The following is a 6280-nucleotide window of genomic DNA, read 5'->3' as shown; positions in this document are numbered from 1 at the left end:
TCCTGTCAAAAGTATACCACCCAAGAGGTTTGCTTGAGAGGACTGCCGTATGCCTCGTTATGCATCCCGAGCGACCGTAATCTCTCAAATTGCGTCCTCAATTCTCCTCAAGCTTTGGACTGCTAGACGTGCTAGGCAGCCGAACTAAACAGCTTAAAAGCGAACCACTTGGGCTGAATACTCTTGATGGGGGGCTGAATGTGTCAAACGAAGTTTTGGATGGTTCGCAAAAGTGTCGTGTGCTCGGCATGAGCTTTTAGCAGCTCCCCATGCCTTTTCTCCTTCCTTTGTTTCTCTCTTCATTTTTTCTTCACTTTCTCGCTGTGCAGTTTGTTGATTTTCGCAGAGAACAACTGCATGTGTGGCACTCTATGGTTGCTTGGGCGCATCCTTCTGTCGGCCCTTTTCTTCTTGGGTTCTTCGAGCCGCCAATTTGTCTTATGAGCAGTCTCCCCCAAATGATGTAAGGAGCGGGGTATGATTACCCCTCGCAGAGTTCCCCAGGACGTCTGCGATGGTGAATGGTCGAGGGTCTTGCTTTAATTGCCGATGCGTCCTTATACCTCACTGTGTCCACACTACGCTGCACTTCCGACTCCAAGTTATCATCTATAGCTTTGGCTATCGAACTCTTGCTCATATTCCACGCGGCAGCGGGAATTCGCGGATCTATTATTGTGCTTATCTTCATTCCTCTTTCGCTTTAACACAGTCCTGAAGCGTGTTTCGCACTGCACAGCACTTGGCTGAATGCCAATAGTGTCGAACATACTGCAGTCACTGTGCTCGAACATAGCTCACTTGCTACGAAATGTCTTCAGTGGGCCGGCGTCTATGGCATACGTGCATAGCAGTCGAGAAGCAGCAGCTTTGTTTGCCTTTCATCCCATGCAGCTGCGTTGGAGAAGAAATAGGTGAAAAAAGCTTTTCTTGTCATTTGTGACTGCAAATCTCACAGTTTAGTTCGTTTAAATATACATTATACCTGGAAACTTTCCAGGCAGAATGTATTATTGAACCAACTGAACAACCACTAGAACTTAATTGTGAGGCTTTGCATCAATATCTTTTTTGTGTATGTTGTTTAACGCAAGGTTGAACTGTCAAGCTTGACCAAACAAGCATACATTATTCCATATATGCTCGCTATAACGATGTTCTTTCTCCGACATATAGGTTCAATGAAAGCATCCTGTTTGTGGCGACTTAAAATAAGCAGGCAGCTTCATTATTAAAGACTAACAGTGCCACAAATACGAATTGATTACACGCATGCAAGGTTCCTAATTCATCTCTGTAGACTGCATTGGCATTGCAGATGACATCTGCATCTGGAACGCGTCCGTTCACGCCATATTACTCAGCAACGTCTTCAGAGAGCGCTACTGCCCACTTCGATGTACTTGACCCCCAGAAGTCTTCATCTCTCGCTGGAAAAGAGTATTGCCATGTCTTTTGGCAAGAAAAACCATGACTCGATATCCGCTCCTTTTCGATGGACGCTCAATACTTTATGTACGATCACAACGATTCCTGGGTGTTCGATAGACAGCAACCTCTCGTGGTCACCCCAGATGAAATAACTTCGCAAGCGGATCAGTGATCATGGCCAACCGTGCCGGACAGACGAGATTAGTGGAATCAGAGTGGTATGTTCATGGTTTACCATAAACCTTGCATGGGACTGTCTGTAGCATAGTCTAATCCCCTTAAGCAATGCATTCCCAATGTTTACATGCTGCAAGATTGCAAAACAGAACTCATGGCCTCAAAGGCCTTAAGCAAGATCTATCTGAATTAGAGCAACCTGACCGGACTCATCTGTGGCGACTCCACCACCGAAAGCGCAGTATATATACATATCTATATATATATATATATATATATATATATATATATATGTGTGTGTGTGTGTGTGTGTGTGTGTGTGTGTGAGAGTTTATATACTGCGGCCTCGATTACCACATGCGTCATGTGAGCCAGTTAAACCCAGCGCCACAAACTTCAAGCGGGATGAAAAAATGTTTGCAAGTATTTTATAGTGTTTACTACACAATCCAATTGGTCGGTACCCTTCGGCAGTCGTCAATCGACTTTTATCTGCGCTTTTCGGAATAAGCATGATAATGGTACGGTGTATAGTCACGATACGAAGACGCCGTTGTTTGGAAGCTCGGCAGTTGACGACGACGAGGACGTGGCAGTTTGTGCTGGCGTGGTTTGGTGTGCCTTCTGACTGCGGCCTGTTGCGCCTGCTGCTGGGCTAACCCCCCGTAATATCTGGTGGATGTGCTGGGTGTCACACCAGGACCCTGCCCTAAACCTCCGCAGCGGTCTTCAGCTTCGAGCCATCACTATGCCGTCCAACACACCTCCGGCCGCAGCACCACCACCAGCGCCGACCGTTCTCGTGGCGCACCCTCGCGACCCGTGCACCTTTTGTGGCACCAATGACGCCGATGTCGAGGACTGGCTCGCCATGTATGAGCGTGTCACTAAGCACAACCTCTGGGACGCGACGTTCATACTTGCTAACGTTATTTTCTACCTGGCGGGCACGGAGCATGTCTGGTTTGAGACGCATGAAGAAGACCTCACCTCTTGGGACAACTGCAAACAAAAGCTCCGGGACTTATTTGGCAAGCTGGGCGCTAAAAAAGACCTTGCTTCTCGAGCTCAGTCGTCTACGGAGTTACCTCTCGTACATCCAGGACGTCCTCGTTCTGTGCCGAAAAGTAGACAGCGCCATGTCAGAGACCGGCAAGGTGGGCCACATCCTGAAGGGAATCGCTGATGACGCATTCAACCTTCTTCTGTACAAAGATTGTGCAACGGTCGGTTCCGTCCTCCAGGTATGCCGGCAATTCGACCTGGCAAAAAACCGCCGTATTGCTTCTCGTTTCGACCACCTTCCGAACACGGCGGCGACATCCTCCTGCGAAGACCTGCCAACACTGCAACAGCCGTGCCATCCTGCCAATTTAACTAGAGTTGTACGCAGAGAACTGGAAGCTATGACTCCCGTCACCTTCGCCCCTCAGCCGGCCGACTCTACGATTGCGCTGATCCAGACCGTCCTTTGCCAGCAGTTTGCTAACCTGGGCCTCAATTCTGGTCTGCCGTCTGCGTCGCCCTGTTTACCAAACACCGCTCGACTGGTTGCTACTGCTTCGCCAACTTCGACCATACTACCACGTTACCGCTACCGGAATCCTGCGGATTGCCGCACCTCGGACGACCGCCCAATCAGCTTCACCGGTTCGCGTGTCGGCCACATTTCCCGCTACTGTCGCAGGAGTTGGTTTTCACCATCTCACCTTTGTTCCACTTATCATCGTCGTGCCGACTGCGGACCTAGTTCCGATTATGACCGCCGTGTCGACTTCGAATCACGCCAGACGTCTTCCCGTGCTGAGTTTCCACACGTCTTCGACACTCCGACTCCGCGAAGGTCCAGCCGCTCGCCTTCCCCTCAGATCCGCCGCTCCCGTTCTCCTCAATTTCGACGCCTGTCCACTTCACCCTTACCTGGCTCTCACTCGAAAAACTAACGAATGCAGCTCCCGAAGGTGACGCTGCATTGATGACCCGGCCCGAAAATCCTCTCCCGACCCTCGCTCCTCGCCGCAGCCTTCTCGATATCTGTGTGGATGGTGCACCAGTTTCCGCTCTGATTGAAACTGGCGCCCAAATTTCTGTCTTGAGCTCCTTTCGCCGTCGTCTGAAGAAGGTTGCGAAGAAGGTTAACGACGCACGCGGCGCTAATTGATTGCGCCACTGGACTTCTTCGTTTCGACTTGCCGCTCTGCTCCGAAAGCGCCGATACCAAGCCGCCTCGCTTACGTGCCGCTGAATTTACTCGCTTCCCGCGCGACGCTGCAGTCTATGTTCATATGTCCCCGTTTCCCGCCGTTCCTGATGATGTCAACGTCACATACCCAATCAAGGATGTTGTCTTCCAGCGTAACGTCATCCTTCTAAACACTGTCCTGACCGTCACCGGCAACCGCACCTACCTTCCGATTCTCTCCCCAAGTTTTACCCTGTGGCATCGCACTCGCTGAACTTTTTCCTTTGGCCGAATGTACAGTTTCTGCTCTAACAGCTGAGCCTATCGCTGGTGTCCACGCCGTTCCCCGCCCGGCCGCTTAACGCCTGGACCCTACTTCTGCACTGATCGCGGCAGATTTGCCGCCTGACCACGCCAACGCCCTCTGCGCCCTTTTAGCTTCCTACAGTGATGTCTTCAATTTCGGGAATCGTCCTCCTGGCTAAACTTCTGTCGTGACCCATCGCATCAATACCGGCGATGCCAGCCCTATACACAGAAGGCCCTATCGTGTCTCTATTCATCAGCGCCATGCCATACAAACAGAGGTGGACAAGATGCTGGTGAACAACATAATCTAGCCTTCTAGCAGCCCTTGGGCCTCCCCTGTGGTATTGGTCAAAAAGAAAGATGGCATCTGGCCCTTCAGTGTCGACTATCGTCATCTTAATCAAGTAACAAAGAAAGACGTCTATCCTTTTCCGAGAATTTATGACGCCCTCGACTGTCTACATGGTGCCAGCTACTTTTCTTCTATTGATCTCCGTTCAGGCTACTGGCAAATCACTGTTGACGAACGGGATCGTGAGAAGATTGCCTTTGTCACCCCGATGGCCTGTACCAATTCAAAGTTATGCCTTTCGGCCTCTGCAACGCTCCTGCCACCTTCGAGCGCGCGATGGACTCGCTTCTGCTTGGCTTTAAATGGACAACGTGCTTGTGCTACCTGGATGACGTTGTCGGTTTCTCTTCCATGTTCGAAAGCCACCTACGCCGTCTTGCTACTATCCCGGCTGTCTTCCGTCGCGCTGGTCTCCAACTCAACTCCAAGTAGTGCAGCTTCGGCCAGCGCCAAATTAAGGTCGTCGGCCACTTGGTTGATGCTTCTGGTGTAAAGCCCGACTCTGACAAAGTTCGGGCCGTTCGTTAGTTTCCCACCCCCCGTTCCTCGAGCGATGTGTGAAGTTTCCTCGGGTTCCGCTCATATTTTCGCCGGCTTATCACGAACTTCGCCGACACGGCCCGTCCCCTTACCACCCTCATGAAGACGGATGTCCCTTTCTCTTGGGTCATTGACCAAGCTCGCTTCTTCACGGCACTTGTTGCGACCCTCTCTGCTCCACCTGTGCTGGCCCATTTTAGCCCATCTGCGCTTACGGAACTTCGCACAGACGCCAGTGGCCATGGTATCGGCGCCATCCTTGCGCAGCGCCAACACAAGCACTTTCGTGCGATAGCCTTCGCCAGCCGCCTGCTTATCTCCTTCCGAACGTAAGTACTCCTTTACGGAGCGGGAGTGCCTTGCTCTTGTTTGGGCGTTAACAAAATTCCACCCTTATTTGTTTGGAAGGTCCTTCTGCGTAGTTCCAGACCACCAGGCTTTGTGTTGACTGTCCTCTCTTAAAGACCCTACAGGCTTTCTGGGTCGCTGGTCCTTGCGTTTGCAAGAATACACATTTACGGTTGTCTACAAGTCCGGCCAGCTGCACCAAGACACTGACTGTCTGTCCCGCCATCCTGTCGATCCTCCTGATTCCCACTACCGTGATACCGACGATTGTATTCTGTGCGTATCGGACTTTCAAACATCGGTGACGACCACCGCCATGATCTATCTCTGCGCCTCATAGTCGACAGCCTCCGCAGCGACACATCCGATCCTGCTCTGCGCCTGTTCCTGCTCCATCATGATACTTTGTACCGACGCAATATGCACCCAGATGGCGCCGACCTCTTGCTCGTCGTCCCGAGCTATATCTGCTCCACAGTACTTGCCCAACTTCATGACGCTCCTGCTGAGGGGCACCTCGGCGTGTCACGCACGTACGACAGCGTGCGCAGGCGGTTCTGGCCTGGCCTGAACCGCTCTGTCCGCGAGTATGTAGCTGCTTGCGATCAATGTCAGCGCCGGAAAAGACCCCGCTTCCGCCTAGTGGCGAGCTTCAGCCCATCGACATCCCGACTGGCCCATTTTTTCGTGTTGATCTCAACCTGCTTGGTCATTTCTACACATCAACTTCCGGGAACAAGTGGATTGCCGTTGCGACCGATTACACTACCGGTACGCTATCACGCGCGCTATCCCTAGCAGCTGTGCCTCCGATGTCGCTGACTTTCTTCTCCATGAAGTCGTCCTACTTCATAGCGCTCCTCGTCAACTGCTTACACATCGCAGTCTTGCTTCCTTTCTAAAGTGGTCCACGACTTTCTGCACTCATGATCCACCCGCCA

The 6280-nt window shown here is 51.7% G+C and overlaps 1 pseudogene; it reads right to left on the bottom strand.

Moving 5' to 3' along the window:
- Positions 1-299: 299 nt before the first annotated feature.
- Positions 300-2481, bottom strand: LOC149325404 (uncharacterized; annotated as a pseudogene).
- Between the last annotated feature and the right edge of the window lie 3799 nt (positions 2482-6280).

This window comes from Amblyomma mixtum, chromosome 10 (genome assembly GCF_055824585.1).
Source record: "Amblyomma mixtum isolate Tamu chromosome 10, ASM5582458v1, whole genome shotgun sequence".
Classification (NCBI taxonomy): Eukaryota; Metazoa; Arthropoda; class Arachnida; order Ixodida; family Ixodidae; genus Amblyomma; species Amblyomma mixtum.
Note: the sequence above shows the minus strand (reverse complement) of the source record. Positions and strands in the feature narration are given on the sequence as shown.